The sequence below is a fragment of the Carassius auratus genome, unplaced genomic scaffold, assembly GCF_003368295.1.
Source record: "Carassius auratus strain Wakin unplaced genomic scaffold, ASM336829v1 scaf_tig00036030, whole genome shotgun sequence".
Lineage (NCBI taxonomy): Eukaryota > Metazoa > Chordata > Actinopteri > Cypriniformes > Cyprinidae > Carassius > Carassius auratus.
The window spans coordinates 1-14216 of record NW_020526281.1 but is presented as its reverse complement, the minus strand read 5'-3'; the positions used below and the strand labels follow the sequence as shown (position 1 = coordinate 14216).

The 14216-nt window shown below is 37.8% G+C and overlaps 1 pseudogene; it reads right to left on the bottom strand.

Moving 5' to 3' along the window:
* Positions 1-70: 70 nt before the first annotated feature.
* On the bottom strand, positions 71-12500 carry LOC113082405 (NXPE family member 3-like; annotated as a pseudogene).
* Positions 12501-14216: the final 1716 nt, after the last annotated feature.

Sequence of the window (14216 nt, the reverse complement as noted above, 5' to 3'; positions counted from 1 at the left end):
ATATTCACACAACAATTAGTGTTATTACATTTATAATGCAGTTAATAAAAAAAAAGAAAGAAAGAAAATGTTCTGGTCAGCAGTTATTTATATAAGCAGTTATATAAGCATCTTGTAGATGAAAAAGCAAATATTGTTTGAATATATTAGACAGGACAGACATATGAGAGAAACATGCTGATTGCATTAGCAATGACAACAGGTCCTGGGTGAAGATCTTCAGTGAGATAGTGACAGGAAGTCATCTGCCAGATATCGAAGTAGATTACTCCATCAATATCTCTGAACATCTCGTTCATCACTATGTTCTCTTGCAGTGTATACAAGTCACTTTGAAAAATATCCTGTAACAACAAAAGATCAGTAACAAAAGATACTGTCAGACATGGAATAAGGTCATTGTCTGTCCTCACAGTTTTAATTATTTATTTATTTTATTCCTAAATAATAATAATAACTCAAGGCATTAGCAATATAAACAATATATTTTATTTGAGAACTCATGTTCAGATATTCTTATAAATAGTTAACTTTTAACTATTTTAGAATTATTTTAATTGAGGTAAATATTGGTGACAGAAATGGAGATTTACTTTACTAAAGCTGATTGCTCTCTAAAAAATCCCACAGATCCTGTCACCAAGTGATTACAAGTTTTATCAATATAACAAAGTGTGTCAGTTGTTTACATACTTAATTAGTCTTCCCTTTAACGTCATTATACCGTGATTTACGAAAGGGGAACACGCATGTACACAAGATGGGGGATTTATCGAATGAATCAATCACAGCCAAACATAACTTTATCCATATCGAATCATATCACGATGGAGGCATTGCTTCCTCTCATGTGACTTTCCACATTCATTCTCGGTTACCCCCCACTATAGAGCCCTGCACAGGCCTCAAATCTAGGCCCGATCCCGGCCCTGGCCCGAGACGCTCAGGCCCTAGCCCGACCCATGTCCGACCGCTCATCAGAATTATCAATTATCAGAATCAACGCTAATACTTTACTTGGCTACAATAAAATTAATAGATATAAAACACTTCAAGCATATCACACAGGCAGTTAGTTTAATGTTTATTTATTAAACCACAGTGATGAGTAAAATGAAAATTTTTGAAATACCAAGGCTCGCAACAGCGCTCGTAAACAAAATGAGAAATAGCCTACAATCTAAACAAATTAAATTAAATTAATTAAAAACAAACCTGCAGATTATTTTACCTCAAAAATGCACCACAGAACATGTCCATTATTTTTTCCATTTTCCAACAGTTAAACGAAAATAAAGTCCAGTCAAACGAAAAGTTAGAACAGTCTCTTACAGAACATCGTGGAGAAAAAGAATACTATGCAGAGTGGGAGGTTTTAACCTAGGGCTGGGCGATATATCTAACGATATGATCATGCGCATCTAATCAGTAAAGCTGCTTCCGTGATCACCGCTAAAATCTCCATCACCTGCTTATAATTGGAGTGGCATTTAATAGACAGAGCCGTAGATCGCTGACAAGCCTCGCCATATCGTGTTCATTATCGCAGATGAATCGGCTCTGTCTATTAAATGTCACTCCAATTATGTGATGGCGATTTTAGCGGTGATCACGGAAGCAGCTTTACTGATTAGATGCGCATGATCATATCGTTAGATATGGATAACCCAAAAAAGGCCAGAGGCTCGGCCGCATGTGAGCTATAACATGAAAATTGGCCCGAAGCCCGATCGTACACAGCAAAATCCCCAGTGTTAATTTAACAGTCTTGAGTGTGGACTCATATAAACACTGAAGCAGTGTTAAAAGTAACACACTGAAGCAGAGTTGAAGTTAATGAGATCATTAAGAAATTAATTGAGTTATGATTGAGCATTATTGAAGACACCTGATGTTAACAAGCAGACTCACCAACCGAGAAAATCACAATTTGTGTGTCACCATTATAGTGGTCAGTGTTTGCTTTAGTTGTGATCTTGGCTTGTGGCTTTTTACATTTAAAATTTGTTTGGCAAGCCAAGAGCAAATGTCATCGGGTGGTGATGATGATTATGTTTTAATGTAATCGTTGTTTGACCTGAGTTACTGAACTAATTGACAGTGTTAGATTAGATTAGATTAGATTCAACTGTATTGCCATTATGCAGAGTACAAGTACAGAGCTAATGAAATGCAGTTAGCATCTAACCAGAAGTTCAAGAATATAGTGTTATATATACATAAAAGTGCAGAATAAGTAAAGCTTATGATATACAGAATGTACAGTGGAGTTGCTATATACAATATTGATCAGAGTATATACAGAATATCAATATGAATGTAATGTAGGGATTGTATGTACATTATGAACAGAGCAAAGAAGGATTATTTATACATTATGAATAGCAGGAACTTGAGAACAGTAATAATAAATAAATGAGTGTGCAAAAGTATTGTTTAACAATTATATGCAAAATAACAGTAGTGCAATGATATTTTTTGTAGAATAGTTTACTGTGCTTGTACAGTAACAGCTTTAGACAGTTTATAGTGTAATGGATTTAACCATGTGCAGTCTGTGCAAAATATGAGTAGTGCAATACATGTATGTAAAGTACTGTGACCAGTGCAGTAAAAGAGCAGGTGCAGGTTAGATTGGTGGTGTGGCGTTCAGGAGTGTCACAGCCTCGGGAAAGAAGCTCTTCCTGAGCCTACTAGTTCGAGAGCGTAGGCTCCTGTAACGCCTGCCGGATGGAAAGAGGGTGAAAAGTCCATGGTTAGGGTGAGAGGCATCCTTGATGATGTTTCTTGCCCTGCCCAGACAGCGCTTCTGATAAATGCTCTCGATGGAGTTTAACTGGGTGCCGGTGATCCGTTGAGCAGTTTTCACCACCCGCTGGAGTGCTTTGCGGTCAGATGCAGAGATATTGCTGTACCACACTGAGATGCAGTTTGTGAGTATGCTCTCAATGGTACAGCGGTAGAATTCAGAAAGGATCCTAGGACTGAGTTGAACTTTTTTAAGGCTTCGTAGGAAGTAAAGGCGCTGCTGAGCCTTTTTCGACACACGCTCCACTACAGCTCCGTTGATGTAGATGGGTGTGTGTGCATGATTCCTAGTCCGCCTGAAGTCCACAATGATCTCCTTAGTCTTCTGGGTGTTTAGTTCCAGGTTGTTGGTGGCACACCACACAGCCAGGCGCTGCACCTCATCCCTGTAGGCTGACTCATCGTCATCCTTGATCAGACCTACCACCGTGGTGTCATCTGCAAATTTGATTATGGTGTTGGAGCCATAAACAGGAACACAGTTATGGGTGAATAGGGAGTACAGGAGAGGGCTAAGTACACAGCCTTGTGGCACTCCAGTGTTCAGGGATATGATGGAGGAGGAGAGGTTATCTAACTTAACAGACTGAGGTCTGTTAGTCAGAGAATCTAAAATCCAGTTGCAGGTGGGTGTGCTGATTCCAAGATGGCTGAGTTTGGAGATCAGCTTGGAGGGGATTACCGTATTAAATGCAGAACTGAAATCTATGAACAGCAATCTCACATGTGTGTTCTGACTGTCCAGGTGGGTGAGGGCAGAGTGAAGTGCCGTTGAGATGGCGTCCTCTGTTGACCTATTGTTGCGATAGGCAAATTGGAATGGGTCTAATGTAGCAGGGAGACAGGATTTTAAGTGGGATGCGACCAGTTTCTCAAAGCACTTGGCAATGATGGGGGTGAGTGCAACAGGGCGAAAGTCGTTAGGGACCGAGGCAGTGGAGTGCTTCGGTACAGGCACGATGGTGGAGGTTTTGAAGCAAGTGGGGACAGTTGTTTGGGCCAGGGACAGATTGAAAATGTCAGTGAAGACCTCAGCCAGCTGCTCCGCACAGGCTTTAAGCACACGACCAGGTATTCCATCAGGGCCAGCTGCTTTCCATCCATTCACTTTACGCAGAGTAGAGTAAACATCTGATGTGGAGAGTGTGAGAGGCAGTTCACTGGGTTGATGCTCAGCTTTGAGTGAGATTTCCTTATTATTTTTGTCAAAGCGAGCATAAAAGTGATTGAGCTCGTCTGGGAGGGAGGCAGAGCTGGAGGGGGGCACAGAGTTAGATGGTTTGTAATCTGTGATAGATTGTATGCCTTGCCACATACGCCGGGGGTCTGAAGAATTGAAGTGTTCTTCAATCCTCTGTTTGTGTGTGAGTTTGGCCTGGTAGATACCCTTCCTCAGGTTGGCTCTGGCTGAGCTGTAAGCCTCCTGGTCTCCAGACCTGAAGGCTGCATCTCTTGCTTTGAGCAGGAGGCGAACCTCTCTGTTCATCCAGGGCTTCTGATTGGGGAAAATTTTTATTTTTTTGAGTGTGGTCACTCTGCTTACACATCTGTTGATGTGCTCCAGGACAGAGTTTGTGTAAGTGTCAATGTTAATCTGAGAGTTTGTGGTGGCCTGGGCAGCAAACTCACTCCAGTCTGTGTGCTGGAACTGATGTTGAAGAGTGGAGTCAGCACCTTCCAGCCAGATTTTAACAGTCCTTATTGTAGGTTTCACACATTTGATGACCGGAGTATACTTGGGGAGCAGGAACAAAGAGAGGTGGTCAGACTGACCCAGATGGGGGAGGGGTGTGACTTTGTAGGCATCAGTCACATTAGTATAAACGTGGTCCAGTGTTTTATGTCCCCTTGTAGTGCAGGAGACATTTTGATGAAATCTAGGGAGAACAGATCTTAAAGTGCTGTGATTGAAGTCCCCAGCAACAATAAAGGCTCCATCCGTGTGCAGGGTTTGTAATTTGCTAATAGCAGCACAAAGTTCTTTCATAGCCACGTTAGCATTAGCGTCCGGAGGTACATAAACTGCAGCAGCAAGAATGCAAGTAAACTCACGTGTTAGATAGAATGGCCTGCACTTGATAATCAGGAACTCCAGATCAGCAGAGCAGTGGGTATCAACAATGACAGAGTATTTACACCATGATTTGTTAACATAAATGCATACTCCACCACCTTTGTTTTTACCAGAGGTTGCTGCTACTCTGTCAGCCCTGAAGAAAGAGCGTCCATCCATATGTACCCCGCTGCTTGGGCCATCGTTGCAGAGCCATGTTTCAGTGAAAAACATAACATTACAGTCCATAAGCCATTTCTGTGTGAGGGTCCAGATCTTTAGTTCGTCCATCTTGTTCATCAGAGACCGTACATTGGCAAGGAAGATGCTGGGAAGAGCTGGTCGATGTGGATTTAGCCTTAGCTTAGCACGCAGCCCTCCACGATTTCCCCGTCTTTGTTTACGGTCTTGACGCCGACGCTGAGAACTTCCGGTCGGTACGAGTGATCCGCTTGTCCGCGGTGATCTCAGTAGCTCCGACGGGAGTTCGCTGAAGTCGAAAGGATGATCTAAAACTATGTTGGAACACCGTTTGTTGATGTCCAAAAGTGACTGTTTAGTATAGATGTAGTTCGCAAAACTGAATCGCGCGAACACGAGTGAAATAACCAGGTAGATTAACACTAATTTCCAAAATCTGGTAAGACGCTGAGCCTCGCGATGTGATCGCGCCGCCATCTTGATCTCTAAATACAACTTCCACTATTGATTGTAACAGCTTTGATTCCCCAATGAAAGCGTCTGCATTTTCTACACATTTTGTAGCTATCTTTTGCAAGTGACTCTGATTTTTTTTATTTTTTATTAGAGAGTGTTTATTTTAGGCACACAAAGATAACAATAATCAGCGTATGAATCTCAACAACGGTGACAAACAGCATATCCAGATAAACACATCTATTCTGAACATCACAAAACTAAATACTAAAAATTCACATAAAAAAGCAAAAATAAAATTTAGTTAGAATAAAAAGTTAAAAAGACAGTTCAGCTCATAATTTATTCATGCCGCAATGCATGATGGGAGCCATGGATGAGTTTTTATTGGCTACAACATGCTTTTTTGATGGTCACTGTTGTTGTGATGCTCACACTGATGTCTGTGTAACTAAACTAAAGATTTTTTTTCTTTATGTAGAACTAACTTTTAAAAACATGTCACATTATGCCAAAAAATGCTGGATTGCTATCTGTTTTTTTTCCACTTAATTTATGTATACATTAAAAAAACCTGAACTTACGCATTCGGGACACTACATGACAAATAGCTCAAACCACAATCAATAGCACACATGATTGCTTTTGCTTTGGTATGTATGTTATTAATTATGTTACCACAGCAACACAAAGTCTAAAGTTAATAACTGAAGGGTCAAGATCCCAACTAAAGCAAACACTGACCACTATAATGGTGACACACAAATTGTTAGTTTCTCGTTTGGTGAGTCGGCTTGTTAACTTCAGGTGTCTTCAGTAATGCTCAATCATAACTCAATTAACTTCTTAATTATCTCATTAACTTCAACTCTGCTCCAGTGTTACTTTTAACACTGCTTAAGTGTTTATATGAGTCCATACTCAAGAGTGTAAAATTAACACTGGAGATTTTGCTGTGTAGGGGCATAAATAAATCGGGGCCCGTCGGGCTCTGGCTGAAATGCAGGGCTTTACCCCACTTAACCCACCGCACGCTTCAGGGGGTCTGTTAAAACTCAGTGGGCTCAGTGGAGGCATGACAGAAACATTTCTTTATTTATTGATAAATTATCCTTTGAAACTAAGGAATTTTATACTGAATCTAAATTATTGTTGTACATTAGAATAAATTTGTTCCTAACACGCACCTATGAGCCCAGTATTTCTAGACTTTCAAAATGACACCAACAGAACAAATGCATCATATTTTCCCATTGACCATAAATATTGTCGTTATAAAACAAGATGGAAAAGTATTTGAAGTGACTAAGCGTACCTTATATCCTGCAGTGTTTCCAGACTTGATGACGATGGTGGTCTGTGGTGCACGACTTAGCAGGGCAACAACAGACTGACGGATTTTGGCCACTTCGTGAACATAAAATGTTATCGGGTGAAACACCAGGTGGGCAGAGATTGTAAAGACAATGACTACATGAGGACCACCGGCTATATTATCAATAATATTGGAGATAAAATGCAGGTTGGTCATAGGTATTACAGGAAATTGCATAGGAACACCATGAGGCCTCCAGTGAATAATAACATTATTTTTCAACTCCACAGCCATTAGGGGTCCATAAGAAAGAGCCTGGAGGTTCATTCTTTTTAAGCCTAATAAGGAGAAGCGAAAATTAAACAGCTTTACGCAGTTGCCTTTGGATATTGCATACAGCAATCCCAAGAAGTATATGGGCACATAATGGAAATGATCCAATCACATCACTTACTCAAGCTCACCCAAACACATGTAACATGTATTATTATGTTATTATAATATTATATTATGTATTAAATTCATAATATCTTTCTTTCCTTGAACTAGATATTTTGAAGAATGTATAAAACAAAGACATGTTATACATCCATGCTATCACACATTTTTTTTATTGAGAGACAGAAAAGTCATAACCCCCAAATCAAAGCCATTTATGTCGCTGATCAACTTGCCTGGCACTTTTCTTTCAAAAAACTCAAACCACTGCCTTGTGGTGGAGTCTCCTAGCATGTAGACAATCTTATTTTGGAGACATTCCAACATTTGGGCATAATCGAACTGTTGAGTGTTGCATACGAAAGACTTCCAGACATCTTTCAAATAGAACCCTGCAGGAACTGGTGTCTTCAATCCTGATCTGCATCTCTCTGTTGTGCCTAAAGCAAAGAAACATTCATCTGAAAGGACTGTGCACTAAATATTCTAATTCAGTCAATTCTCCCGTAACTAAATTTGATTTAAGATGATATCTGTTTGTGTGTGTTTTGACCATTTCATGTTTGGAAAAATAAAATGCTAAGAGAATGTAAGTGAATTAAAGAAATCAAGCCATTCAGTTTGCTAAAAGAGGAAGAAAAAAATCCATCGTTTCCTTTCTACTTCTATTTATTCTTTCCAAACAGTAAATTAAATTGTCAAAATGTACACAGATCATACACTGTAAAAAAAGTGTGCCGTTAAATAACAGTAATTTACTGGCAGCAGGGGTGCCAGTAAAGTACTGTTCATTTACAGCTCTCAACCATTAATTTTCCACTCTTAATTTGTTTTTACAGTATTTTACTGTAAATTCTACCATGGAAATTAGCTCCACTCCCACTGCTTCAAACAGTTAAAGTTTAAAAACTAGCATTCCTACGATGTTAGTACTATGAACTTATTTCATTTTAGTCCACTGAGAAGGCATATTTCTTAATATAAAAATGCAAACACTTAGTGTGTAGAAGTAAAGTAACTCAATGCATGACTTTCACTCAAATCACTGCATTGTCAGCTATAGAACAAATGTATTTGCTGAAGCACTTAACACAGAGATATACTCATACCATTGCCTGTAGTGTTGGGAAGGATATTGATGATTTGTGTGTCTCCAGTAATACGAACATTTGTTAAAGTCCTGTGAAGAGAGGGAGAGAGATATTTTATATACACCTTTTTTCTATACGGATATACATTTCTTCTGAAATTAGTTTAGACTCATTTCTTACTTCACAAAAAGCTGCTTCTCAAAGGGATTTAATGGGTTTTCCAAACCTCCTTTTGAGTGATAAACCAGTTTGTCACATGGCAGTTTCTTTGGTCTCTCACACTGCCACACCGTTCCAGTTTTTATATCCTTATACTCGCAGCAGCAGTTGCTTTTACTCCAACTTCCTTCACCCCATTTAATATTACATTCTACTACTTCACTGATCCTGGTTTTATTGGGTCCTGCTCCTTCAAAGTAGCCTTTATAGTGGCTGCGTGGGAATGAAGACTCCCTGTATTTTTTAAGAATCTGCACAACCTCACTGGAGTGCTCAAGACGTACGAAGACTTGTGCCTGACCTTCCCAGGGAAGGAGAAGAATGACTGAGTAAGTCCCATTACGATGATCCACAACCTCCCCGTACACACTCGCCTTCAAGAAGAATGGAAGAGGATAACTGTAATGCCAAAAAACTTTACAATAAACATATTATAAATGACCTAAATGTACTTAAACACACATTTAGCTCTGAATTGAAAAGCTTTGCTTTGAAAAAGTCTCCTCCATATCTTTTCAGGTTCTTGTTGTGGTCTCTGGCTGTGATGATAACGGAGATGTTATCTCCCACTTTATAACTCTTTTTTCGGTTCCACTGTAGAGAAATTTGAGTGGACTGGACTTGTGCTCAGATCCAGTGGAGTGATTTGTTGATCTGGACCAGGCCAGTCGAGAGTCCTCTGTAGACTTTCCCACTCCTCATCACTGATTCCCATCTCAGACGCTGATATTGTAAATGAGATATTTTTTGGTGGAATTTGTTTAGGGGCAGGGAGGTGAAATTGTCTTATTTGGAAGCAATTCCAAAAAAATCTGGAAATGAATCATGATATAAATCACACACACACACAAACACACACACACACACACACATATATATATATATATATATATATATATATATATATATATATATATATATATATAATATATATATATATATATATATATATATATATATATATACAATTAGTCATTATATACAATACATTAGTTAAAGGTTCTTAGATGAGGTCATATGAGAGTATATATAGTAATATATAGCCTACGTAGGCGCCACATTTGGCCGCTCCCAAACACACTGACACATGTGCCATCTTTTTGCTCCAAAAGATCTGGGGTCTCATTTATAAAACTCTTTGTAGATTTCATCCTAAAAGTGTACATAGGCACAAAAGCTAGATTTTTGCGTATGCACAAAAGTTTCATATTTATAAAACCATTGCATATGCCAGAACCTGCACAAAAATCCCTTTATAAATCCCAGTCAGAATAAAAATTGTGCATACGTGCATTTCCACCGCGACTCCTCCCCAAAATACACATAGATTTAGTTTACCACACCTAATTTTAATATGGATAACCTCATCTGGTTTTCTAGTTTGCCTTATCAGTTTAGCTGATAAGGTGAACATATTTTAGTTATTTTAGCCTATATTTATTGCAGTGTAAATAGAATCGTCTGACTCTTTGAGTGACTGACAAAGTAGCCTATTTAAAAAAAAGAAAACTTTTACCAAAATTACCATTTTCTTCAAGTTGTATCCTTCAGATACAGTGGCGTTTTTCTTAATGTTGTGGAGATGACTTCAGGCGACATCATCACCTCCGTGCAGCTTCGGTTGTACGGTAAGCTATTATCATTGGACCTATTCAAACTGGACCGTTCGAAAACTGAATCCAGCAGTGTATGCCATAATAACGAAGTGCGCATCACTGATCATTTGTTCTCACTAAAATATTTTCACATAGCATGAGATCTGCAGTTTAGTTTAAAGATGAATTATTGTGCATAGCACTCCTCGCTGTCATTAAAACAGCGTGCAACAGGAAAAGTGATCAAAGCGCTTCCACTAAATATGTCTAAACTCATATAATTTTTTGTTTAACTTCTGCGTAATGACTTTATGTATTTTCAGTGCTTATCTCCATTAATGAGAGTGGAATATTTAATATAAAAGGTGTATATTGAAATGAAACAGATTTTAAAATCGTTCCTTACTTCATTACTTTATCACGCCAGGAAAAATAGTGCATATACATGGTCTAGAATGTCTGTAAGGTGCGTACATAAATCCCGATATGTGCATACAAAATTGTTGTACGCAATTCTTATACCTATTTTGTGCATATGCAACGTTTATAAATAAAACCCCGGCAATGAGGTAAAAAAGATTATCTTAAAGGAATACTCCATCCCAAAATGGAAATATGTCATTAATCACTTAAGGTGGATTAGGGTAATGTGGGACACTTTTAGCTATTTGACTTGTGCATCATATTTCCATATGAAGCCAAAATGATACATCAAAATGTTAAATCATTATAAAAAAAAACCAAGATGTTCCCTATCTAAATCAGAAGAACTTTTCCAGAAATTTTAATTAAAGGGGATATGGCACATATTAGTGCTCCTAGTGCCAAATCGTTTAAGAATTTGTGGATTTTCTAATGTGGGACAGCTCATGCTCAAATCTGGGACACTATGTTTTGGCTTATAAATAGTTTTTTATTTTATTTTTTTTTATTTACAATTAATGTTTTACAAATGGCATTTTATATAGTCTGTATCTCATATTTCCCTAATGTCTTGTTTCATAAATAAGACCCCTGTTCTATAAGTTTTTGACTTTTCTTAAATTCAAATTCTGCATGTTGTATGAATCAGACTGAGGAACTGAATTTTAATATAAAGGATTGACTCAATTCAATTCAAAATGGCAATACAAACCTACACAGCAAAATCTCCAGAGTTTATATGAGTCCACAGACTCCACACTCAGAGTGTTAAATTAACACTGGGATTTTTCTGTGTATCTTGTTGTCAGGGATCAGGGGTCTTGTTCAAAATAATAGCAGTACATGTGACTAACCAGAAATAATCAAGGTTTTTAGTATAATTTTTATTGCTACGGTGGCAAACAAGTTACCAGTAGGGTTCAGTAGATTGTCAGAAAACAAACAAGACCCAGCATTCATGATATGCACGCTCTTAAGGCTGTGCAATTGGGCAATTAGTTGAAAGGGGTGTGTTCAAAAAAATAGCAGTGTCTACCTTTGACTGTACAAACTCAAAACTATTTTGTACAAACATGTTTTTTTTCTGGGATTTAGCAATCCTGTGGAAATCACTAAACTAATATTTAGTTGGTATGACCACAGTTTTTTAAAACTGCTTGACATCTGTGTGGCATGGAGTCAACCAACTTGTGGCACCTCTCAGCTGTTATTCCACTCCATGATTCTTTAACAACATTCCACAATTCATTCACATTTCTTGGTTTTGCTTCAGAAACATAGCATTTTTGATATCACCCCACAAGTTCTCCAATTGGATTAAGGTCTGGAGATTGGGCTGGCCACTCCATAACATTAATTTTGTTGGTTTGGAACCAAGACTTTGCCCGTTACTAGTGTGTTTTGGGGTCATTGTCTTGTTGAAACAACCATTTCAAGGGCATGTCCTCTTCAGCATAGGGCAACATGACCTCTTCAAGTATTTTAACATATGCACAACTGATCCATGACCCCCTGGTATGCGATAAATAGGCCCAACCCATAGTAGGAGAAACATGCCCATATCATGATGCTTGCACCTCCATGCTTCACTGTCTTCACGGTGTACTGTGGCTTGAATTCAGAGATTGGGGGTCGTCTCACAAACTTCCTGTGGCCTTGGACTCACAATTTACTCTCATCAGTCCACAAAATGTTCCTCCATTCTCTTAGGCCAGTTGATGTGTTCTTTGGCAATTGTAACCCTTCTGCAACATGCCTTTTTTTAAAGAGGGACTTGGCGGGGAATTCTGAAAATAGATTAGCTTCACACAGACGTCTTCTAACTGTCACAGTACTTACAGTAACTCCAGACTGTCTTTGTTCATCTGGAGGGTGATCATTGGTCTGAGCCTTTTGGCCATTTCTGGTTATTCTTCTATCCATTTTGATGGTTGTCTATCCTTGTTTCTCACGTCTCTCTGGTTTTGCTTCTCCGTTTTAAGGCATTTGGAGATCATTTTAGCTGAACAGCCTATCATTTTTGCACCTCTTATAGGTTTCCCTCTCTAATCATACTGTTTTATATCCAAGTACGCTGTTCTTCTGAACAATGTTCGTTGATACGATGCCCATTTTCCTCAGCTTTCAAATGCATGTTCAACAAGTGTTGGCTTCATCCTTAAATAGGGGCCACCTGATTCACACCTGTTTCTTCACAAAATTGATGACCTCAGTGATTGAATGCCACACTGCTATTTTTTTGAACACACCCCTTTCAACTAATTCAACTAATTGCCCAATTGCACAGCCTTAAGAGCGTGCATATCATGAATGCTGGGTCTTGTTTGTTTTCTGAGAATCTACTGAACCTACTGGTAACTTGTTTGCCACGTAGCAATAAAAAATATACTAAAAACCTTGATTATTCTGGTTAGTCACATTGTACTGCTATTATTTTGAACAAGACTGTATATATATATATATATATATATATATATATATATATATATATATATATATATATAGTTAGTTAGTAAGTAAGTGTATTTAAATATGAACTTACCAGGCAGAATGTAATCCAAATAGAACATGTAAAAAATACATATTTTCTTAACCTGTAAACTGAAACACAGAAAATATCACTTGCCAAATCTTTCAAATGTTCAACCATAACATCCCTTTGTAATAATGCCCATGCACTACTGATTACCTTGTGTATTTGAACCCATCGTGGATGGTATGACCACGGCTACGTCTGTCATCAGTTTGTAAATGATGAATATGCAATGGAATAATTTATATAGGCTATAAAAAACCACACCTGTTAAACTGGTTGTTTGTCTGTCATTCATAAAGTATGATCATGCCTGTCTCATTGGTTTAAACCATTCTGATCTTTTGTTTTATGTGACATCTGCTTTGATGTCCTGGTGGCTGATCACCTTTTACCCCTCCCTTGCCTTCAGCCGCACTCCTCTGTCTAATTTCCAAGTGAAACATTAAAAAGCAGGAGCAAATGACAGACACAGTGATGGTATGGTAGATTTAGATTTTAGCGAGTTCAAGGCGCTACTGTTTTCCTCTTTTAGTAACTTCTCCTTCGGTTGTTATATTTATTCATATTCAAATTCATATTCACGGGCTTCTATTTATATTTTTTTGTTTGTTTTTCTGTAATTATGTCTTATTAGTGGTTTGCAAATCAAATTAGAGCCACTCAAAAATCACCATTCGGTTGTAGTAGGCTATTTATTCATATTCGTATTCATATTCATATTCACGGCCTTCTATTGTAGTTTTATTTTATTTACTTTAATTATGTTTGTATTTTTATTTATTTACTCTTGGGTTCAAAGCTGTATACCTTTCCTTTTTTTTTTATTTGGAATGCTGCTAAATTAATGCATAATTTGGATTATGTTTTGTACAATTTTTTTATTTTATGTATTATTTTTATTATTTAATTTTTTAAAATAATATGGAATGCTGCTGGCCAAATGGGTGCCCTAAGCAGAATTTGTATTGTTATGTCCCCTCCTCAAATTATTATGGAAGTAAAAAAATAAGATTGATTTTAAAGTCTCAAGCATTCAGAATGACACAAAATAATATTTTATTCAATAAAACCAAGGATTAGT